This window comes from Pleurodeles waltl, chromosome 1_1, assembly GCF_031143425.1.
Source record: "Pleurodeles waltl isolate 20211129_DDA chromosome 1_1, aPleWal1.hap1.20221129, whole genome shotgun sequence".
NCBI lineage: Eukaryota > Metazoa > Chordata > Amphibia > Caudata > Salamandridae > Pleurodeles > Pleurodeles waltl.
The window spans coordinates 124,175,709-124,201,200 of NC_090436.1; positions in this window are offsets into that span (position 1 = coordinate 124,175,709).

Consider the following 25,492-nt stretch of genomic DNA (forward strand, 5'->3'; position numbering starts at 1 on the left):
TACAAGGGTGATTGATTATCTGCACCTACTAGAGGCCTGATCAACTAAGGGAAGATGGCGCTTGGATATAGGTGCTTCTCCTGGGCGAGTTGTCAACCTAATAAGAATTCAAGTAAAACAAATTTTGAGTTGTGCAAGTTCTCCTGAGGGGTTCCTGAATTCCTTCCCATACCCTCCTAACACTTGGAACCCTCAATACCTGCGAGGTAACTTGTGGTGGTATGCACCTGGATGAGTAGATTTGGTGTACTGATAAGCCTAGGGTTTCTCCCTGCAAGATGAGTGGACAATGATGTGTTGTTAATGTTGAAGAGTTCTCAGCCTTATCATGAATACTCAGATCTATATAGAGAACAAACAACAGTGTTAAACGTAGCCTTTACAGCAGTTAAGCACAAAGCACAAAGAACAGTGGAATACATGTGTGTGTGTGTGTGTGTGTATATATATATATATACATGTATATATATATATATACATATGCATCTATACACATATATATACATGTGGGCCAATGAGTCAGACTCAGATTGACCCCAGGACCAGTGAGGCACTCCCCAGGGCCAAGAAAACTGGTCCCCTTACATCCCCAGTTAGGGGAAGGACTGTGCATCTGTGTAAGGAGGGAGAGAAGGTTAGAGAGACAACAAAGTAAAAAGCTGGTGCAGGAACCAGTGTAACCAGCCCCCTGCAAATGTTGTTACCTTTGAGAACGGGAGGCCTGAAGGTGCTACAGCTCACCACCAGGAGAGAAAGGAGGCCAAGCTCATCAGAATTGGCCCAATGGGGCATGAAATATGCCATAGTGAAGTTTTGGTGACCTTTGACCTATTTTTGGCGATATAGTGCATGGGGCTCCACCACCGTAGTTGGTTTCTGTGTCCAATTTGGGCCAGGGCCCGAAGGCTGCTCCTGAAAAGTTTGCAGGGAAGCTCAGTCACACTTCCCCACAAGGAGTGGGCCCAGAACCCCATCTCTGGGCCCTGAAGGAACTATGAGAGAGTGACATCACTCTTTCCCCCCTGTGATTCTGGAAAAGGGGCTGAGGGCCACATCCCTGGGCCCCATGCAGCAGCTGCCAGCAAGAGAGTGCCATCGCCATTTCAGGAAGGGGCCCAGGATCTCTTACTTGGGCCTCAAGAAGATAACGCCACAGAGGAGCACCATTGTGCTCTCTTGCATGTGAGGGAAGGGGCCCAGAACCCCATCCCTGGGCCCCAGAAGGTGGAGGAATGGGAGTAACACTGTACTCCCCCAAGCCGCAACGCACAAGAACAATCCCTATCTGCAGGCGAGAAAAGAGCAAACGCCGGCTCCCGAGGCTTCGCAGGGGAGTGCTCCCAGTGTGTCAATAAGAGGTGGGCTCCCTGTGCTGCTTCCCAAAGAAAGGAGCACCCTGGGGCCAGGAGAGGCAGGGCAGCCCTGTAGAGAGGCAACCACACGTAGAAAGAATGCTGCACAGCGTGAGTCCGCACAGTAAAGCTGCTGCTATAAAATTAAAAAAGAAGCACAATGAGCACCCACAAATTCCCTGCGGGGTCTGGCAATATTCCTGGGAAAGAAACTCCTAAATGTTGGCTCATGGTGTCCCCAGGAGGATGGGGGCCATCACCACAATGTTGCTAAAGTGCATGGGGAGATGCAAAAACAATGCAGCCTCTGACACAAAAGGAAGTGCCAGAGTCCCAAACCTAACTTGAGTGTTAGTCTAAAATGAATACTCCTTGAGGGTTTCTAAGGATTACTAAGCACTCCCTAGGCTGAACCTTTAGCTCTCCAACTGGGAGTGATGCATCCTCTGGGGGCAAAGGCTGCAGTTGCAATCCTTGTGGTCTGAAGTGTTCAAAGAAAGCTATTTATGTTTGCAGACATCCTCTAGGGGTGCAAGAAGGTAATTATACATGTGCTGTGATTACAAATGCGATGCCCTTTGGGGGCTACATGGAATTGCTTTATATTATGGTAATGGTTATTTCAAATGTATGCTTCAAACACTCTCTAGGGATGACGTGATATAATTGCACCAGTGGTGATTATGATTGTGATATTTGGATTGTGTTATTAACTTTTAAAAGTCATGTTGCACTCAACAGTCACCTAGCCATGCTTGGACCCTTTATCTTGTGTTTTTTTTATGGAGAAGTAATGACCCTGACAATCATTCAGGTCCAAAGTATGCATGTTTAATGGCAAGGTTAAGTGTTTTATTTAAAATTGATATTGTATCATGGCAATTGACTACAAGTAAAGGTTTTGACATGTGATTGTTGACCTAAGCCTCTTTTTGGGAGGGTGAAGAGTGATTATGCAATGTCATCAAGAAGCACTGCCATCCGTCTATGTATATTTGTAAATTGCTACATAGTATTGAGTAGTGTGTGTGTAATAAATGTACTTTTCCCTTTTTCAAAAGAAAAAGCGCAGACTGGACAATCATTTATTGAGTGTTATGATTATGTACTTGTGAATGGGGATTGTTGGCCCACACCACCTCCCTTGAGTAGGCCTTGGACTGCTCTGCTTTTCTACCCTGTGAGAGTAAAGTTCTACAATGTAGTGTTTGGTTCCCAGTGGAGTACAATTACTTGTGCAGGCAAAGCAACTAATGACTCATTTTCTTGCAAATCACAAATCAAATCTGCAAAAGATAGCCAGCCTGGTGACTATAAACCACAAATAGGACCAAAGATGGATCAGATAAGTGTATTTAAGTCAGTTAAAAAGCTTAAGCATTAGAAGTAGTTGCTGAATCTAAAGAGAAGTTGTCCGTGCTGGCAAAGTACCCGGAGTCAGTCTGCATGAAGACAGGAGTCGCTGCAGGTAAAAGAGAACTGGTAGATGCCGCTAAAGGTGGCTCATCATAAACAATTCCATTGTTTTGAGAAGTAGTTGAAGACTGTAAAATTACATCATATGCATTTCTGGTGCATTTCTGGTGTTAGCAGCAGTAACTGGTATCAACAAAAGTTCATTTTATGCCCTCTCTAGTCTAGGTTAAATAATTCTTGTGCATGGTATAATGGACAAATTCTATTTTCACTGCAATTTTTTCTCTGACTAGATCCTCTACTATTGGAATACATTCTGTAGATGTCAGTGTATCCTTCATTCCCACAGCAGCAGCATGCATAGTAGAATGCTCATCTTGGAAATCTTGGAGTTCCTGTAAGACAGTGAGGTGTTCATTTATGTCAAAAGGAGTGTCTGTCCCTTCTGCACCAGGACCATCAAGATCTGGATCATACATTGGGATCCCAAACTTGTCTTCATATAGAGTACGGCCACCACTTCTTGTCAGATCATTTAATGCTCTCTGGACCTCACAAATATGATGGATCCAACTACGAACTGAACCTAGTACTCTAGCTGTTAAGGATTGCTTTAAGTCTCAGTTATTTTTCTCCACTATCAAATTTCCCTTGGGATGATAAGGGGAAGAAAAATACACAGCTACACCTGCGTTCCTATGATATCCCTGTATGCTTTAGAGACAAAAGCAGGGCCCTGCTCCGAGTGGAATGCAGCTATTGCATATGTCCTGACAATGACTTGCAAAGCTTTAATAATAGTGAGAGCACCAGTCAATTATTGTGGCCACACCCAATGGAATCTCAAGCAAGAATCTACTGCAAGTAGTATGTATTTGCATGCACCATCAGAATTTAAGGGACCACCATGGTCCAGGTACGCACACTGCATAAGCTTGGTGAATACTAAGAGGGGTGTCTGCAATGGGCTTTTAATGGTGGAGGCTAGCAGAAGTCACAGCTAAGTTAAGCTGTTTGTCTGTTTGTACAGACCATGCCATCAACAGCATTTTTGTAGCAAGGAAATTGTAGCCGCCACACCAGCATGGGCAGAAGCAACACCCTTATGTGCTACGTGAATTAGTTCTAGCCTGTGGTCTTGGTTGGGAATCACCCAATTATCCACCCCTGGAATTTCTATATAAGGAATGTTTTGGATAATTAAATGTTAGGAATATTTGAAAGGATATGCTTTTGGCAAAGATGTGCTATCAGCCAAGACATTCACGACAGCCAGTATTTCTTCATCCACTCTTATTTGGGAACCAGTAATCACATCTACAGTTGCAATAAGGACTGCAAATTTGGTTGCTTTATCATCCAGTTAATTCCCTCAACATATATTCCAACACTTTGATGACCCAATGTATTACTTGAGCCAATAGTGGTTTGTCTTTGGGCTCTGCCACCTTTGCGGAGAGCACTTTATGTTTTATTGTGTTTCCTTTTGAGTTTCTGAATCAATTAAGGTGCCAGTAATGCAGATTTTCATTGAAAGATTGGACACAATAGTACAATTCACACCCTATAAGTGTTGGGAATTCAGGATTCGTATGTTCCAGTGCTAGTCTCAATGCTTTCAGTTCAGCTAGTTGTGCAGTGCAATCCCCTAGGGACTGCGTAAATGTTTGTTGAGGGTGATATTCTCCATACCTAATCACTTCATAAACGGCTGTGCAAGCCATGGAGTATTGCAGCAAGTAGAGCTGAACCATCAGTGTAAATCATCTATTTAAACTGATCAAGAAGCATAAAGTTTGTAAGCATGGAGTACTCAAACAGTTATTGTAGAAATTCTTGTGTTTGCAATTTAGGCCCAAACACATAGGCCCTGATTCTGACAGACCGGCGGTGCCCCGCAGGGCATTCTGACCGCGGCGCTTTGGCCGCGGTCAGAAAGGGTAAACCGGCGGTCTCCCGCCGGTTTACCGCTGCCCTCAGAATCCCCCATGGCGGCGCAGCTTGCTGCGCCGCCATGGGGGATTCTGACCCCCCCTACCGCCATCCTGTTCATGGCGGGAAAGCCGCCATGAACAGGATGGCGGTAGGGGGGGTCGCGGGGCCCCTGGGGGCCCCTGCCGTGCCCATGCCAATGGCATGGGCACGGCAGGGGCCCCCGTAAGAGGGCCCCGCAAGGTATTTCAGTGTCTGCCTTGCAGACACTGAAATACGCGACGGGTGCTACTGCACCCGTCGCACCTTCCCACTCCGCCGGCTCGATTACGAGCTGGCATCCTCGTGGGAAGGGAGTTTTCCCTGGGCTGGCGGGCGGTCTTTTGGAGACCGCTCGCCAGCCCAGGGAAAAACTCATAATACCCTCCGCGGTCTTCTGACCGCGGAGCGGTATTATGGGGGCGGAATTCTGGCGGGCGGCCTCCGCCGCCCGCCAGAATTAGAATGACCCCCATAGTCTACATCAGTGGCAGCCAAAGACGTAGCCCATTATATTCATTGTGGATGTAAGGCTTTTGCATTTAGAACACTAGCCATTGTGAAAGCTTCTAAGGCTGAAACTGGGGTTATGACAATAATGCATTTTCCCTGAACCAGTGTTTTTTCATTATTGACTGCCATCTGAACTGCAGTCAGCATGTTTTTCAGTGGATGCAAAATGCATTTTGTCATTGGGCTATAAATGTGATTTACATGCAATTGGCACTGTGTCACCCTCATTAAATGTGACACAGTTAAAGCCAATAGCACTCTGAATCATCTGGATGACTACATTTGTATTGTTTTTCACATGCGTGTAAATGTTTTGCTTCAAGCATGTCAGTCTGTAGTGATCTGAGTATTTGTGTGTGTTCTGGTGTCCAATGTCTGTTTGAAAAATGTGAACGTATTAAATCATAGAATGCTTCTATGCATTGTGTATAATCTGGTAGGTATGTTCTGCCACAATTAAAGAATCATAGAAAAGACTGCAGTTTTTGATGGTATTTGGTGGCTGCAATAGTGCACACTTCTCTAGGATATCGGTGCCAGACTCTTCCCCTCATTTGAAAGCTCATTTCCCAAAAACAGGACACCAAGGAAAGCAAAGTAAATTCTTTTTAAGTTGAGTATATAGCCATGTTCAGCAAAAAACAATACAATGCAATCTATCCATGCTAACTGTTTATGTCATCATCCATCATGTATGTGTGAGTAAGTAAACTGTTATAGAGGGCACAAATGCAGAGGTGCCTTAGCACTAATGCCCTAGTGCTGGGTTGAACAATAGGGACCTACTTAGTGCTGGAGACAATCAGCCATGTCTTCAAAGACTTCCTAAAAAGAGTCCTATTCATTTGAAATTTCAATGAAAAGGCAGAGAGTTCATAAGCTTACAGGCCAAGTAGGATAAGCTACTGCCACCCCACTTAGCCTTCATAATTTTTTTAATAGTTACTAGATTGGCAGCCGATAATCTTATTACAGGTCTCGGAACATGCCATGAAAAGATCTTCTGAAAGTACTAAGGGCCAACTCCATATAGTGCTTTGTGTATCATACACAAAGCCTTCAATTTTACTCTTTCAGCAAAAGGCAGCCAATGAATATCTCAAATGCTTATTGAAATTGAACTGAATTTGGGAATTTTAAAAAGCAGGCAGGCTGGTAAACAAGCTATAGGCCGATATAACCTGTGCAGGATCCTGGGAAGGTCTTTTTAAAACAGGAAGCATCGAGGCCTTTACCATATTACTGAAAAAAGACCTGAAATCAGCTCTCTATTTAAATGTTTTGCATGCTAGAACGCAGTCGTATTAGGGACCAATTGCCAGACATATGGCAGACACAGGTCCATAGGGGAACAAGATTTAATGGTTTCTAGCAGACTTTTTTTACTCTATCTTCAGTAAATAAGGTAAAGTTGTGTACACTATTCGATATAGCATTAAGATTTTCATGCGGCCCTAAAACCAAGGATAGGTGAAGGTCAACTTTGTGACTTGTGTTCTGGTTAGCAGAAAATGCCTCATAGACACTGTTTACCTTCTTCAGAAAAAACTCAGCAAGTTGACTGCAAAAAACTTGATCAGGCATGAAAATATTTCTCTGGACAAAGTTTGAGAGGGTGTTTACATTTTAAAAAGTTCTCTTGTAGAGTTTTTAGCCATACTTATTTTCTCAGTAAAATTTTTAGAGGCATATTTACATAGACCTGGAGTAGTACAGCGCTGCGCCACAATTGGCAGCGCCATGCTCGTCACTTCTAAAACACAGGGATGCACTATATTTATCCTTGCGTTGGAGCTAAAATAGCTGCCTAACGCCAAAGCAGCCCCCCTTGTACCATGGTGCAAGGATGGCTGCATTGCGGGAGAGATCGTTTTTGTGCAGGAAGAAACACCTTCCTGCACAAAAAGAATATTCAATTGCGATTTGTTCTTTCTATCTGTGCTGCAAGATGCAGCACTCATAGCAAGAGCCAAAAACAAAGAGAAATGAAAGCATTTCTCCTCGTTGCGCCGTGAGGATGACAACCCTGGGATGGTGTTAGATTTTGGGCTGCCTCAGATTTACGATTTCTTGTAAATCTGGGGCAGCATGAAAATGCACAGGGTGTTGCTGTGGAACACCCACAGCAACACCCATTGCACGGCCCTTCCACACAAAATGCTGCGTGTGAAGGGGCCGTGTTTACAAGCTGGGGTTAAGCCACAAAAAGAGCCTTGTAAATATGTTGCAGTGCAGAGCGCCACTAGAGCATCACAAAAAGTGATGCTCCGGTAAGAGCTAGGGGCTTGTAAATATGCTGCTTAGTTTTGTCTGAGATAATACAGTTTTGTGTTAATCAACAACTAATTTACATTTATTTTTCTCCTTTGAATTATACCTTTCCCCTACCCCCACTCTTGGGCCCTACATATTAATTTAAGTTTTTTAAACTTCAGGAGAATACCAAGGAGCAGATGGATTTCTCATATAACTTTTTAGTATTTTCTCAGGGGCTATCTGAGTGACTGCAGAGTCTAACCAATTAGAGAAACTGGAAGCGGCAGTTTCAGTATCAATATCTAATAGAGGGCTATGATTTTTTTAATTAGTGCCTTGCTCCAGCTTATCAATGTTCCGCCAAGGACGTATTTTAATAGGCTTGCCAGCAATTCCAGGACAAAGTTTAATAGTTGGGATAACTAGATTAAAGAATACTGGCCTATGATCTGTCCAAGTAAGAGATAGCACTTTATCAAAGCTGATTTCTGGATTATTAGAAAAAAATCCCATCAACAGTATGGCTTGTCTTGTGGGTCAGTTCATTGACTATCTGTCAAAGGTTAAAACAACTGAGGCTGTTGATCAAATGCTTCATTTGATTGCTGTCTATGAGATCCATGTGAAAGTTGAAATCACCCAATAGAGTGAAACTTGGAAACTCCATGCATTACTCCATGGTCTGAACAGATCTAATGAAACTATTTCTTGTGCCTGGCGGGTGATGGATAAATGTGCATTGATTAGTGATTTATTATTAAAGTTAAAAGTAAACATCAGAGCTCCTCCCTCTAAATGAGAACTAGGGGTAAAAACTGTTTTCTTATAGTTGTGGTAAATAATCATGATTCCCCCTCAGAGCAGGCTTTAAAAGGGGGCATACCATTATTTATTATGAGCTCCTATGTACTCTACAGGAGTAGTTCCAAATGTTTGGCACTACTCCTGCAGAGTACATCAAGAGCGTAAAAGAAATTAAGCTATTGCCCCCTAGCCTGCGCCATGGTGCACCATATTTTAAATACGGAGCAAACATGGTGGTGGTAGGGGACGCTAAGGGGCACAAGGAAAGTGGAGCTGCACTAGGCGCAGCACCACTTTTCTTAAATCTGCCCCCTAGTATTTAACAATACACAGGTAAACACCTCAATAGGTTGATCTATTGTCTACAGAAGATATGCGGGTAGTAAAGGCTCATTACTACTTAGACACTCTGTTAACTTTAGGTTCAGGCCATATTTACATTCCTAACACATTATTGCTCCACGTCCATATTCCAAGTATCATACAGCAATTATTTTAGGTATCTTTTGCTCCTGGTCTGTTTAAAGACCTTGTGTGTCACATTGGTGAACCGCCAATGCTGCCACTTCCCCTTTTATATCTCACAATATAATTGAGGATATTGTGGCATAATTGCCAATTAATTTCATCCCCAAGTCCAGGTCAAGCCAGACCTATATTTGTTTTGTTTTTGTTTTTTGAGCAATCCAAAATGGAACTTCCTCCCATTTGCTGGATACTTTACACAATTTCTGCCACAGCCGGCCAGAACATTAGTGAATCAAGGTACAATTGCAAGTAGAATTGACTATTGTAATGTCTTGCTGCTGGGTGCACCTGAATATTTATTAAAAAGGTTGTACAGAGTGCAAGTAGTGGCTGCAAAGCTCACTTTAGACAACCCTTGGCATGCCTCCTCATCTGGTACCCTCAGGGAACCTGTGAAGGACAGGATCACATTTAAATCAATGGGCATTGTCTATAAGGCAATAAAAGGAAAAGGACACAGGCTATTACAAAGAAAATTAAAACAATACATTCCTATGAGGAACCTACGTTCTTCTACTACTAATTTACTTTGCATTCCAAATTTTCAAAAAGTGAGACAGGGTAACCTGGCCTTTTTAGTGAAAGTGGCTCAGATTTGGAATAAGCTGACAGCTCCTTGAAGAGACAATAAACGTCTTTTACAGTTTAGGAGGAATATGAAAACTTGGCTCTTCCCCAAGTGAAAAGACAACATAAGGAAAGATAGTTTCAGATCTGGTTTTTGTTAGTTATGTCCATCTAAGAAAGTCTCTGTCTTTGTAGTCGTGCTCTTTTGGTTCTCTGAAAGATCACTGACAAGATAATTTGAACTCTAGGATACCTTTTAGTAAAAGCTGCTCTATATAGATGTCATTATTATTATTATTATTATTATTATTATTATTATTATTATTATTATTATTATTATTATTATTATTATTATCATCTTCATCTTCTTTTTCTTCTTCTTATTGTTAATAATAATAATAATAATAATAATAATAATAATAGCATTAATAGTAACTGGGTATTCCCAGGTGCAGGCACTTGTTGATTAACAGCTGGAACAACCCTTGCTGGGACAGTACTGAATGTTTGCTTTATGAATTGTGTTAAGCATCTATATAATCTAACCAGATCATTGTATAAAGGCTCAGATCAGCTGTTGGTAAATTTTGTATATTTGGATGGGGTATGTAGGCAGCTAGAACTGGCCATGTGGCCCTGTCATTACCGAGGGTCCCCAATCTAACATGCTCAAAATGTGTAGTAGGGAAACATGGAACCAGTTTTGATGTTCCTGATATATCAGAGGTATTTCTAAATAATTGTATGCTTTATATTGTGCTGGTGGTTTAGCCACAGTGTATGTGTAATATGTGTTTGAGTTGGCATCGACTGCAGGAAAAATGACCCATGAATAGAATGTCTCAATTTTGTATGCATTGTGTGCCTCAACCATGAACGTAACATCTCCATCCCCATTGGGTAGCTCATTTAAAAGTAAATGTTGTTTGACAGCATGACTACAATTTACTGGAGTACCTACTGGATTAGCCATTTTAAAAACAGAATTCGGAAAAGAAAAACACTAAGGGGAAGATTTACAAGGTCCTAGCGCCTCTTAGCACCACACTAGTGTCATTTTTGTTTGCTAATGTGGCGTTAAAGAGGCCATTCTCCTTTGCCATACTGACAGAGTGTTGCAATGCTTGCACTGTACCACTTTGTAACCCCTTGCGCCACATTATGCCTGCATCAGGTATAATGAACTAAAGGGGGAGTTCTGGCACTAGGAGACCCGTAAAAATGGCAAAGTGAAATTTACAGCATTTCACTGAGCCATTTTTAACATAATTTTCAAGCCTGCTCTGAGCAGGCATTAAAATGATGTGCCTATTACTTTCACTGGGCCTCCCATTACTTTGCAGGATTAGCGCCACAATTCTTTAAAGTACCATAACAGCATCATAAATTATGACGTTATTGTCCTAACATGTGCCATGCTGCGCCGTATTGTAAATTCGACATGCACATGGTGTCATTAGGGTAGTTCAGGGGAGGTGCAAGAAAAGTGGTGCATCACAGCTGATGCACCACTTTCTTGTAAATCTGGCCCTAAGTGAGGTATCCTTTTAAAGGTTCAAGCTTGAACAACCTACAGCCAAATATAGGTGCTACCTACCCCACTGAGTAGGATAAGTCCCTAACACCACGGACGCCTCTGTATGAAGGTGAATAGGTCACCTTAGGCATACAAGAGAAAACTACTCAGGAGATCTGTCTAATAAGTACCTGACCTTGATACGTTGGTGGCACCATGTTATGCAGTTCCTACTTTTGAATTATATGACTGCATGTATAGGACGGCAGAATTGCAGAGTGTGGGAGACTGTGGGGGTCATTATGACCCCGGCGGTGAGTGTTAATGTGGCTGTATGACCGCCAACAGGCTGGTGGTACATAACGCCACATTATGAGATTGGCGGGTTGGCTGCAGCCAACCAGCCACTTCTCCACTCATACCACCATGGCGGTATGAGCTGCCAGGCCAGAGATGTGTATCTCTAGCCCGGCGGCAGGCATAGTGCCGCTGGCGGCATTATGAGCCTGCCTATCACCATGGTTTTCGTGGCGAACCATGGTGGTAGGCCCTACCGGTGACAGGGAATTCCTTCCCTGTCACCGGTAGGTGGCTCCCCCACCCCCTCAATACTCACCTGACACCCCATCCCTCCTCCATCCAAGCACCCCTCCGCCCCCTCCGATCCTCACACACACACACGCACCCCCTTCGATCCTCAGACACCCCTCCACCCCCATACAAGCACACACCCGCAGACACGCACCATGCATACACCCAATCAATCACACTGGCATACATGCATTCATATACACACTGACATACACGCATACATCCAGACATGCTCATCCACATTCTTACAATGATCACACTGACATGCAGACACACACTCACTTCACTAGTCTTACACGCATTCACTCACACGCATACAACCACACAAACAACACAACACACACAGACGCATTCACACACTCACACATTCATGCACACACTCAGACACACACACACACAAAAAATACCACCCTCCCTCCTCCTCCCCTGTCGAAAGCCCGACTTACCTTGAGCGAGGAGGTCTTCTGGCAGGGAATGGGAAGGGGCACTGCAACCACCAGCAGCACCCCGCCAGGAGAATACCGCCAAGCTGTATGACTTGTCATCATACGGCTGGAGGCATTCTACTGGAGTGGCGGTGCTGGTGGTAGCAGCACCAGTTTACCACCGTCCACCACCATGAACACTGCCGGATTTCTGCTCTTCTTGTGGCAGAAGTCAGGCAGTGCTCATAATATAGTGGACGGATGGTAACCCCTGCGGCGGAATTTTGGCAGCTGTCACCGTGACGGTAGGTGGTTTTTACCACCGGTGTCATAATGGGTATCTAAGTCCTATCCACACCATTAGTAACCTCTCGGCCTAGTTCTTGGCTAGCTCACAGGGCCTCACCCAAAACTACCAGAGTGAAAGGTGACTATGGCAACCTGACCATGACAATCTGACTCCCCTGGGAAGCCACTTAAACATACCTTACCCCTTTTGCACTGTCACTCATGCAACCAAGGAGAAACACAAAAGGTGCAAGATAATGTTTCAGTGCATTTATTGAAACAGTCGCAAATTTGCATATAGAGAGTGAGCTGCCATAATAAGGAAGATGAAATAAAGCAAGGTGACCAGGATTACGAACATGGTAAAGAATATAAATAATCCAACCCTGACGTATGTGGTTCTAGGAGTTCTAGAGGTTCCAACCTAAACCTACACTGAGAACATAGTGAGTGTATCCTTCTGCCAGCCTGATCTAAGAGATTAGCCCAAGGCCCATAACCTTGAACAGTGTCTGGAGTGAGTCCTTGGTGTGGATGTCAGTCTCCTCAGGAGGCTGGTAGATCAGTGCCAGCCAAGCTGTGTGTCGCACACCATGCATCCCAGGATAGTCATGGACGAATACTCTCTGCCCCTTCCGGATCAGTGCATTGTTTATGTAATGAAGCATACTGCATTGGAAATCCAGTTGTGATGCATTACTATATCTAGTTGATTGAAGCTGTCTCCTGAATGGGCAAAACAAACCAGCATATCATGTACAGAGTTCTTTAGCCTTAGTCAGAAAATATGCTATGCAAAGGCTAACTGTACAAACAGCTTGTTCCTAGCTTTCCTATAATAAAGCCAGCTGATGAAAATATATGTAAAAATCCTCGCTAAAAAGCAGCCTTACTGAAATGAATAAAATATGAACACTAAAACTCGGTCCTAGAGGTCCTCACAACAACACAAAGCCCACTCTGCATGCCACACATACTAGCCTTACTAATTGAATGAACAAAGGGACAGCAAAAATCTTCTTCCCAAGGGTAAATCAAGTTAAGTTAAAAAATGATTTTGAAAAAAGTCTGGGGTTGGGGCTGAAAAACTGTGATTTATCACATTTCTGATTCTTCCCTCTAGGCGTGGTGCTTGCCTCCAAACACATGCGACAATGTCCTCATCAGGGGGCTCTTCATCCTCTTGGAGCAGATGTTAGTCTGACATTTACTATATGGGATGGGTGGAGGTTTAATTGGGGTATAACATGATTGAGGGATGGGTGGAATAGTAGATGGAGGTGGAGGAATTATATCAGGAGGGCAAATGGAGGCAGGTTTTGGAATAGGTTCAGGCGATTAAATATGTTGAGGGGATGAAATGGGGTCATGTATTGAAAATGGATTAAATGGAACGAATAGAGGCAGGTGTGCCAAAAGCATTGGTGTCAGAGGAGGTGGTGCCAGAGGCAGGAGCTCTGTGTGACAAACTGGTAGAGCACATGTCATCTAGGATGTCAATCACTTGAGCTAGTTGATGATAGACGCACCATGCCCTGATGATGGCCACAAAGAACTGCCAAAAGAGGACCAAAATGTCAACTGTACGATGAAGAGGCTCGTCTTGGAAAATAGCAATCTCTGGCCTTCATTATGACCCTGGCGGTCGGTGATAAAGTGGTGGTAATACCGCCAACAGGCCGCGGTAATTACCACCAAATTATGACCATGATGGAAAGATCTCTGAAAGACAGCCAATGTACCACATCGACTGCCAGGGCGGAAACAACAGCCACCATGGCGGTAGCCACCTACAGCCAGACGGAAGTCAATGTTCTGCCCACCACATTACAACAACACAATCCACCACCTTTCCCGGGGCGGTACCAAGGACATCAAAAGCTTGGTGAAAACTGAGCTCAGAAGTGAAAGGACTCACCATTAGAGACACAGGGAAGAACCACGCCGCCATGGAACCCGAACTGCCTGTATTTCCAATGATAGTCTACGTTCTGCTCCACCACGAACACCAACGCCGGCAAAGACAAGGGCGGTGAGTACAGACGCCTAGCACACAAGGGACGGGGGAGGAAAAAGAGAGTGACACACACATGCACTACTCGCACCCCATACACACAACCAGATGCACAATAAAGCAAGTTAATCCCACGAAATCGGCTGAATAATGCAAGGATAAACATAATTTACTCTGTTGAGTGGATGAATACTCCACTGGTTCTGGAGTGGACAGGCCACACAGCAGCCCATGGAGGCAGGATTACATTGGTCCGCCGGCGGTGACAGCCGCACTGTGGTGGTGCTGGTGGTGGTGATGGGAGGTTTCTGCACATCACCTGCATCCTCGGATGGATGCACTGTGGTGGTGCTGGTGGTGGGGGAAGGCTCATTTACATTCCCTGCAACCTCGGATGGATGCACTGTGGTGGTGCTGGTGCTGGTGGTGGTGGGGGGAGGCTCCTGCACATCCCCTGCACCCTCGGATGGATGCACTGTGGTGGTGCTAGTGCTGGTGGTGGTAGAGGAAGGCTACTGCACATCCCCTCACCCTTGGATGGATGCACTGTGGTGGTGCTGGTGGTGCGGGGAGGCTCCTGCACATCCCCTGCACACTCAGATGGATACACAACCATGGCTTGTGGTGGGGGCTCCGTGACAGCTACTGGTGCAGGCTCCTTGCCCTTCTTTCCTGCTGGGGCAGGCTCCTTGCCCTTAATTAAATGTGGCCTGGATTACTTTCCATCACAAGTAGGTGCGGATGGAACTGGCCCGTGGACTCTGTGGCTGAGGTGCGTGGCTGGGTTTGTGATACCCTAGCCATATGTGCAGGATGGGGGCAGGGGTAGGGAAGAGGTCAATGGTGGATAGGAAAAGCTTCTTAGGGATATTGGGGTGGGAAGAGGGAGAAGGAATGGGAGTGGAGGATGAGGGAGTGGTTGTTGGAGGTGTTTGTCTGCTGGATTTGGGTGCATGGGTTGTATGCTGTTGTGAGGTGGATGGCTGTTTGGTGTCTGAGTGCTTACGTTTTTGTACTTTAGGAGGGGGGACAGACACAGTGGTAGAGGACACAGGGGACGTATGCATGGTTGTTGTAGAGGTGTCTGACAGTGAGGTGTGTGTTCTGCTTAGTGTGGTGATGATGCTGGTAGTGGATGATGATGTAGTGCATGCAGGTGTGAGTGAGGACATGGCTGGTTGGGAGGTGGTGGAGGTGGAGGAGGGGGAGACAGTGGAAATAGTGGATGTTGTAGTGTTTGCAAATGAATGTTGTTTGTGTGAGGGCCTGTGGGATGAAGTGTGGTGCTTGTGTTTGCCTGTGCCACTCTTGGGTGTTGTCTTGTGTGCATGCTCGTCTGTATGTGTGCCTGGGATGGGTTTAGGTTGAGGAGAAAGGGATTGGGACTGGGAAGTGGAAGTTGGAGAGGGGACAGTAGAAACAGGGACAATGTCTGTCATCAGAGAGGAGGCCAGAGCCTGAATCGATCCCTGTTGGGCCGCCAATCCAGTGTGAATGCCCTCCAGGAATGCATTAGATTGTTGCATCTGGGCTGCAGGCCCCGGGATGGCATTCACAATGGTTGACTGTCCTCCAGAGATGGATCTCAGGAGGTCAATAGCCTCCTCACTCAGGGCAGCAGGGCTCACTGGGGCAGGGCCTGAGTTGCCGGGGGTGAAGGGGATGCCCACCCTCCTGGGTGAGCGGGCACAGGCAACTCGATAAGGGGCTGCTGGGAGGAAGGTGCTGGTATGGGGGGTGGCGGGTGTACCTGTTGCTAGGGTGGTCACAGAGGTGTCCGCAACCACCAGAGAGCTTCCATAGGAAGAGTTATCTGTGTCTGAAATGTCCCCTCCAGTCTCTGCCGTGGTACTCCCCTCGCCCTCCGTCCAACTGGTGCCCTCAGCGTCGGTGGACTCTGCATCCTGGGTCCTGTGGGATGCAGCTCCCTCGGTCGCCGGTGCCTCTGCTCCTCCGCCAGATGATGCTAATGCACATAAGGACAAATCATTAACAAATCATTAACATTTATAAAGCGCGCTACTCACCGTGCGGGTCTCAAGGCGCTAGGGGGAAGGGGTTACTGCTGCTCGAAGAGCCAGGTCTTGAGGAGTCACTGGAATATGGAGTGGTCCTGGATGGTCCTCAGGATGGTCGGGGGGGTGTTCCAAGTCTTGGCCGCCAGGTAGGAGAAGGACCTCCCACCCGCTGTGGAGCGGCGGAAGCGGGGGACGGCGGCGAGAGTGAGGCTGGTGGAGCGGAGAAGACGGGTGGGGGCGTAGAAGCTGAGGCGGTGGTTGAGGTATTCTGGTCCCTTGTTGTGGAGGGCTTTGTGTGCGTGGGTGAGAAGTCGGAAGGTGATCCTTTTGCTGATGGGAAGCCAGTGCAGGTGTCTCAGGTGGGCGGAGATGTGGCTGTTGCGGGGTATGTCGAGGATGAGGCGGGCGGAGGCGTTTTGAATTCGTTGCAGACGTTTCTGGAGTTTTGCCGTGGTCCCAGCATAAAGCGTGTTGCCGTATTCCAGGCGGCTAGTGACGAGGGCGTGGGTCACGGTCTTTCTGGTGTTGGCGGGGATCCAGCGGAAGATCTTACGGATCATGCGGAGGGTGAGAAAGCAGGAGGAGGACACGGCGTTGACTTGTTTGGTCATGGTGAGGAGAGGGTCCAAGATGAAGCCGAGGTTGCGAGCGTGGTCTGAGGGGGTCGGTGCGGTGCCAAGGGCCGTGGGCCACCAGGAGTCGTCCCAAGCGGTCGGGGTGTTGCTGAGGATGAGGACTTCCGTTTTGTCTGAGTTCAGTTTCAGACGGCTGAGTCTCATCCAATCTGCAACGTCCTTCATACCATCTTGCAGGTTGGTCTTTGCGCTGGTGGGGTCCTTGGTGAGGGAGAGTATAAGTTGAGTGTCGTCGGCGTAAGAGGTGATGATGATGCTGTGCTTGCGTACGATGTCGGCAAGGACAGGTTGACAAAACAAAAAAGGGGGGAGAAAGACAAAGGATACACTGGGTCAATGGCTGCACCAACACCACGGTTGGCGTACACAGCACCCTCACACACAGGGAACAGGCCTACGCACTATGCATTGCACCACCACTGATATCGCTAGCCAGCAAGGCATGAGGAGGGGCACACACCGCCAACTGCATCACACCTGGGACCCACTCAGCCCTGACCAGTAGTGGATGGTTACAAGCTAGGTAGGCGGGATCATCCCTTCAGAACCCTAGCCACTAGAGGAGCTACACTGCTATGTCAGGCCTGGCCTAGGGGCACCCACTGACACACATCCACCACGTGGATACCACCTCACCAGGCACCCTCAAGCGCCCATCCAGCTCTGGATAGACCACAGCCAGTATGCAGTGTAGGAGGCTGGCCTGGCTTATAGCGGGTACCTGTTAGTACTTACACCTTGTGCCAGATCCAGTTATCCCTTATTAGTAGATTAGTAGTGTTCTAGCAGCTAGGCTGATAGAGGTAGCTATAGCAGAGCAGTTTAGGCTGAACTAGGAGACATGCAAAGCTCCTACTATGCCACTTATATCATATAGCACTATGTCATAAGAATCACAATACTCAGAGTTACTAAAAATAAAGGTACTTTATTTTAGTGACAATGTGTCAGGAATATCTCAGAGGATATACTCTCTTAGGAGGTAAGTAGAATACACAAAATATACACACAAACCAAAATCAGGTAAGTAAACAGTTAGAAAAGTAGTGCAAACACTGTAGAATACAATAGGATGCAATAGACCTTGGGGCAACACAAACCATATTCTCTAAAAGTGGAATGTGAATCACAAATGGACCCCAGGCGAAGTGTAGTGTGTAGAGGGTCACTGGGTAAGAAAACACTAAGGGTGTCCAAGATACCCCACCCCAAGACCCTGAAAAGTAGGAGTAAAGTTACCCTACTTCCCCAGAAACACACTAAAGTCGTGATAGGAGATTCTGCAAGTACAATAACTGACTACAAAGCACTGAAGACGGATTCCTGGACCTGAGGACCTGTAAAGGAAGGGGACCAAGTCCAAGAGTCATGAAAGTGTCCAGGGAGGGCAGGAGCCCACTACACCCCGGATAAAGGTGCAAAATGGCTGCCTCCGGGTGGAAGAAACTGAAGATTCTGCAACAACGAAAGAAGCCAGGAACTTCTTCTTTGCACAGAAGATGTCCCACGGCGTGCTGGAGGATGCAGAGTTGTTTCCACGCAGAAAGACCGCAAATAAGCCTTGCCAGCTGCAAAGGTCACGGTTGAAGAAAATGGGTGCTGCCCGGGCCCAGGAAGGACCAGGAGGTCGCCCCTTGGAGGAGGAGACAGAGGTGACCATGAGACAAACAGTCCAGCCTGTTACACATATGGCCCACCATAAAACTTCCCATCACCATTGGCACTCACATAGCCCAGCACACAAGCTACACGCCACAAAGAAGACATCCACCCACCCCCCCTTACACGAGGCCTTCACACACACCACTCAATGTATTCATGCCACATGCATCGTGCCCACAGTGTACTCACCTGTTGGTCTGGAAGCCCATACAGCAGTACGTATTGGGGTAGGATGCCATCAACCAGTCTCTCCAACTCCTCCGAAGTGAAGGCTTGGGCCCTGTCGCTGGTCACACAGGCCATAGTAGGTTCCAGACTGCAGTGTAGCTCCTTTCCTTTGGAAGGTCAAGTAGCAAGTGAGGAATCAGATAGAAAATGGCGGTCACGTCCGCGGCGGTGCGTACCATCACCACTGGTGTAGATCACCATTGCACACTGTACCTCATAGGGGCCAATATTAACCAATGAGGAGTTGCACAGCAGTTCCCGACCGCCTCCCACCACGACGCACAATGTCAGCAGAATGACCTCACTTCCACCTGTCTCTCTACACAGGACAGGCTGAAGCCATTGCAGGGGGGTGGGGACAGCACTATGGATTCATGCTGCGTCACATGTGAAATAGGAACAAAATGGACGCAATAAGTTAGTGGCAGTCAGAGTGGTGGTAAGTGGGATTTACCGCCAATGTCATAATGAGGGCCTATGTTTTTCGCTGGAATGGCCTTTGAGGAACATTGTTAAATCCTCTTGTTGTTTGTTGTTCTGGTTAAAAGTCATATATGTTACATGTTGATCACATTTTGGTGAGGTCTCGGGTATTGTTTATAATATATGTAAAAGTAGCTCTGTGCCAAAACTAACATTACTGAAGATCATTCTAGCCCATGTTTTGATATTACTCATGAGCTAGATGAATGCGGCACATTCAAATTGTTTGGCTAAAAATAAGTGACACTGTAGTTATATCCTCTGGTGGATGCAGCCAAAGGATCATTTTTTCTGTCTATTCTTTTCTTTGTATTGCTGACACACTAACAGCCTAAATGGCATGCAACAATGTAGTCTGCCCACAGAGCTGTTCCTATGAACCTCTAGTCCTATACTCTGACACCACTTCTTGCGAGAAGGGAGCACTGGGAGAGGTGCCCAGGGTGAAACAAACTCCAGTCTGTTTATGAACTGGATGCTGGCTTGGTACTGGGGGGTGAGGGGCAGGAGTGAAGGTGGTGCACCATGGGACCAGATGTTGTTGGCTCTGATGTTTGAGCCATCACCAAGAGGGGCTGTCAGAAACCTCAGAGTCAGATGGAGATCTGGCCTACTGGCCAGCTCCCATTACCCTCATTGCCACTAGGCCACTAGGTCCTTCTATGTCAGTGCCCCAATCTTCCGATTCCCAGTGGCCCTTTTGATTGTTATATGAGCTTCTCCCTGTCTTGGTATAGAGGAAGTTGAAAGAAGACATATGCACACTTCAGTTACACAGTACAGACTGTTTTTATAGAATTTACACAAAGCAAAGAAGCCCTCAATATGTTCACGGAAGGTTAATATTCTAAAGAAAGTGCCCTCGATGTGACATCTCAAAGGGACTGATTTTGAAACTGGTGGACTGGTTACTTCATCACAAACATGTTGATTATCCCATCTGTCTTACTACAAGTGCATTATATCCTATGACAGATTTTAATAAAGTGGACTGGTTATCCGTCACATTCGTGATAGTGTACCCATCCGTAGACCTCTAAATCAGGCCCAGCATGTTGATGACCAAATTGAAAGTCAACCTAACTTTGACAAAGTATGTATAAACATTTTATTACTTGAAAATACTGTTGAATTTTTCAAGATTCAAAAATACTGTCACCCATTTATAGAGTTTAACGGATTGGAAGGTTTGTTAAATATGACGTAAATCCGGTCCACCATATTGTAAGTGTTAGATGTTATAATGCACTTGTCATGACAATTCACAAAGGTAAGTTACACATGTAGGCAACGTGTAATTTTATTCCTAGACTTTTGAGTAACTGTACTACTTTTGGCTATTTAGCGCTTACAAGTGTAAAAATACTCAAAAAGGTAGACTTACATGTCTCCAACCCCTGAATCCAGGGCACAGAGCCTAATTTCTGAATGTAAATTACTATGCTCAAAAACGAGCAGTAGAAACTTCAATGCAACACATGGCCAACCACAAGTACTGGAAAAACCACCCATATAAAATAATAGAGATATAGACCAAGGTAGGATTGGTTCCCCTGCATCAGACAAGAATTGTGGAGGTGGTAACATGCTTCCTGCTGCCATTGCCACTATTCAAACAAATTACCAATATCTAAACAAATCAAAATGAATGTGTGGCAGTAAATTATTTTATTCTGTTTTGGTGGCTGTGAAAAGTTTGTTATTCCAATTGTTTTGTACCCACTGGTACATGTAATCATCTGTTGTCCCTTTATATTTCTATGGTTTTGGGAGTCTTTTTACTGTTTCCTTTGCTGTTTGTTTTGTATCCACTGGTACCTGTAATTCTGTGTTGTCCATTTTCTATTCTTATGGTTTTGGGAGTCTTTTTACTGTTTCCTTTGCTGAGTTATTTTTTTATTTTTTATGATGCAGCGTCACCAGAGGTTACTCGACATTGACTGCATGGCTAGAAGCGTTCATGGTAAGTTTGATTCTTCTTCTTTTTTTTTTTTTAAATGCTTAAACACGCATGTAAATGCTTTGATAACAACACGTCCTAAGAAAAATAATACTGGCATCTGTGTATCTTTGAATTTAATTGCTCTGTAACAGCGCATTAGCTGTTTATTGAATGGACGCTCCTAACGCTGGTAACCACACGCTTGCTCTGCTTAGCAACAGAGCTACGCACCACCCTTAGCGCGATGCGTGCCTTGATTCGGCCATGAAAAAGAGATATTGAAGAGAAAAAATAACCGGGTACCAAGGTTCAGGAAAAGGATTTGTCGGGCAATAATTTATCTCACCGGTTGGTGAGCGGAATGTCATTGGATCTGCAGTTTGGCTGTGTCCCTTGTCCTGATGCAGTCTGTTTCCACTCGTCGCCAAATTGTTAGGAAAGCGCAGTGCCCAGTCCAGGTTTCTAGGCATTTTTATTAAAACGTCATGCTTGTCTGAAATAGTCACCACAAAAGAGCTTGCTCCTGCTCCTCCTGCGGCTTTCTTCCAACTCCGACTATTGCCTGGTTGCAGACAATCTCTGTGATGTACCCAAGAATCCATTTGGTACATCACAGTTAAAGTCACACCACAACAGGAAACCTACCAAACCTGTGCATTGTTGAAAACTAGACACCTAGGGGAATCTAGGATGCGGTGACGTGTGGGGCTCTCACCAGGTTCTGTTACCCAGAATCCTTTGTAAACCTCAAAATTCGACCAAAAAAAGCTTTTTCCTCACATTTCGGTGAAAGAAAGTTCTGGAATCTGAGAGGAGCCACAAATTTCCTTCCACCCAGCATTCCCCCAAGTCTCCTGATGAAAATGGTACCTCACTTGTGTGGGTAGGCCTAGCGTCAGTGACAGGAAATGCCCCAAAACACAACATGGGCACATCACATCTTCTTAAAGAAAACAGAGCTGTTTTTTGCAAAGTGCCTAGCTGTGGATTTTGGCCTCTAGCTCAACCGGCACCTCGGGAAACCTAACAAACCTGTGCATTTTTGAAAACTAGACACCAAGGGGAATCCAAGATGGGGTGACTTGTGGGGCTCTCACCAGGTTCTGTTACCCAGAATCCTTTGCAAACCTCAAAATCTGGCCACAAAAATACTTTTTCCTCAAATTTCGGTGAGAGAAAGTTCTGGAATCTGAGAGGAGCCACAAATTTCCTTCCACCCAGCATTTCCCCAAGTCTCCTGATAAACATGGTAACTTACTTCTGTGGGTAGGCCTAGTGCCCGCGAAAGTAAATGCCTCAAAACACTATGTGGACACATCAAAATTATCAAATACTGAACTACCAGTTTTTGCAGGGGGAATTGTGTTTTTGGTCCTGGGCTCAGCATCCATATAGGGAAACCTAACAAGTCTAAACATTTTTGAAAACTAGACACCTGAGGGAATCCAGGGGAGTGTGACTTGTGTGGGTCAGCCAATGTTTTCTTACCCTGTTCCTCAGCAAACCTCAAATTTAGTTTTAAAAAATCATATTTTTCCCACATTTCTGTGTGAGATCACCACACCGGGAACAATCTCCTACCACCCAACGTTCACCTCAGTCTCTCGGTAAAAATGATATCTCACTTGTGTAGGTGGGCCAAGTGCCTGTGACAGGGAAGAGCCAAAAACATGTTGAAATTAAGGTGGAACCAAAATGGGTCACAAAGGGCAGTTTGATGGAGAAAAAAAATTTAGGCTGAAAAGCGCTGCTGAATTTTTATCGGAATATAAGAGACAATGCTGGGAGGTAGGAATTTTGTGGATTCCTGCAGATTCCGGAAGGTTCCATCACAAAAATGTGGGAAAAACGTGTGATTTCCAGCAAAATTGGAGTCTTGCAGGGCATTGTGGGTAAGAAAATGGTGCAGGGTGCATGTGAGGCACAACGTCCTGGACTCATCCAGATGTTTAGTTTTCAGATGTGTCTAGGTCTTGTGGATTTTTCTACATGGCAGCGTTCCAAAGTCCAAAAAGTGCAAACCTCACCATTCCAAGTGGGACGATTTTGAGAGTTAGCCAAGCTCTCATGGCCCAAACGTAAAACCAAAACCCAAAATAATCAAATGTACTCTTGCTTGCTGTGGAATAAGATATTTTAGTGTGCGGAGGAAAGCTGAAAGACTGTTACCCCCTTCAGTTTGGGTTGGGGGCGTAACCATGCCCATACTGGTTAGTAGCCATCACCACACTATTTTTTATTTTTATTTCCCTGGCATCTAGTAGACGTTCTGCCCCCCGGGGTGTGGATTGGGGTTAATTACCCCACCTGCCCACTGATGGGCAAAATAACTTTGTCCTATTTATTTGGGGTGGTGGGGTATGGCCCTACCTCCACCCTCTTATTATGAAAAAAAAAATCTTCCGTGGGCTTTCTGCCCTTGGGCTGCTCCCCTTATGCGCAAGTATAAAAATAAAAAAAAATCCCCGGTGTCTAGTGGTTTCTACCCACCTGCCCCCAAGGGAGGCAAAAATGGCCTCAATATAATTTGCCCCCCAGGGGAGTGACCCTTTGTAGGAAAGTACCATCTTGCCTGGCATGTTACCCCCATATTTCACTGTATATATGTTGTTTTAGTGTATGTGTCACTGGGACCCTGCCAGCCAGGGCCCCAGTGCTCATAAGTGTGCCCTGTATGTGTTCCCTGTGTGATGACTAACTGTCTCACTGAGGCTCTGCTAACCAGAACCTCAGTGGTTATGCTCTCTCTGCTTTCTAAATTGTCACTAACAGGCTAGTGACCAATTTCACCAATTCACATTGGCATACTGGAACACCGTTATAATTCCCTAGTATATGGTACTGAGGTACCCAGGGTATTGGGGTTCCAGGAGATCCCTATGGGCTGCAGCATTTCTTTTGCCACCCATAGGGAGCTATGACAATTCTTACACAGGCCTGCCACTGCAGCCTGAGTAAAATAACGTCCACGTTATTTCACAGCCATTTACCACTGCACTTAAGTAACTTATAAGTCACCTATATGTCTAACTTTTACCTGGTAAAGGTTGGGAGCTAAGTTACTTAGTGTGTGGGCACCCTGGCACTAGCCAAGGTGCCCCCACATCGTTCAGGGCAAATTCCCCGGACTTTGTGAGTGCGGGGACACCATTACACGTGTGCACTGTACATAGGTCACTACCTATGTACAGCGTCACAATGGTAACTCCGAACATGGCCATGTAGCATGTCTAAGATCATGGAATTGTCACCCCCAATGCCATTCTGGCATTGGGGAGACAATTCCATGATCCCCCGAGTCTCTAGCACAGACCCGGGTACTGCCAAACTACCTTTCCCGGGGTTTCACTGCAGCTGGCTTGGCCCAGGAAGGCAGAACAAAGGACTTCCTCAGGGAGAGGGTGTTACACCCTCTCCCTTTGGAAAAAGGTGTCAGGGCTGGGGAGGAGTAGCCTCACCCAGCCTCTGGAAATGCTTTGATGGGCACAGATGGTGCCCATCTCTGCATAAGCTAGTCTACACCGGTTCAGGGATCCCCCAGCCCTGCTCTGGCGTGAAACTGGACAAAGGAAAGGGGAGTGACCACTCCCCTGACCTGCACCTCCCAGGGGAGGTGTCCAGAGCTCCTCCAGTGTGCTCCAGACCTCTGCCATCTTGGAAACAGAGGTGCTGCTGGCACACTGGACTGCTCTGAGTGGCCAGTGCCAGCAGGTGATGTCAGAGACTCCTCCTGATAGGCTCTTACCTGTGTTGCTAGTCTATCCACCTTCCTAAGTAGCCAAACCTCCTTTTCTGGCTATTTAGGGTCTCTGCTTTGGGGAATTCTTTAGATAACGAATGCAAGAGCTCATCAGAGTTCCTCTGAATCTAACTCTTCACCTTCTGCCAAAGGATCGACCCCTGACCGCAACAAAGTACAAAGACGACTACTGCAACCTTGTATCGCTGATCCTGCCGCCTTCTCGACGGTTTTCCTGGTGGTGCATGATGTGGGGGTAGCCTGCCTCCTCTCTGCACTAGAAGCTCTGAAGAAATCTTCTGTGGGTCGACGGAATCTTCCCCCTGCAACCGCAGGCAACAAAAGACTGAATCACCGGTCCTCTGGGTCCCCTCTCAGCACGACGAGCGTTTTCCCTGGAACTCAGCGACTCTGTCCAAGTGACTCCCACAGTCCAGTGACTCTTCAGTCCAAGTTTGGTGGAGGTAAGTCCTTGCCTCCCCACGCTAGACTGCATTGCTGGGTACTGCGTGATTTGCAGCTGCTCCGGCTCCTGTGCGCTCTT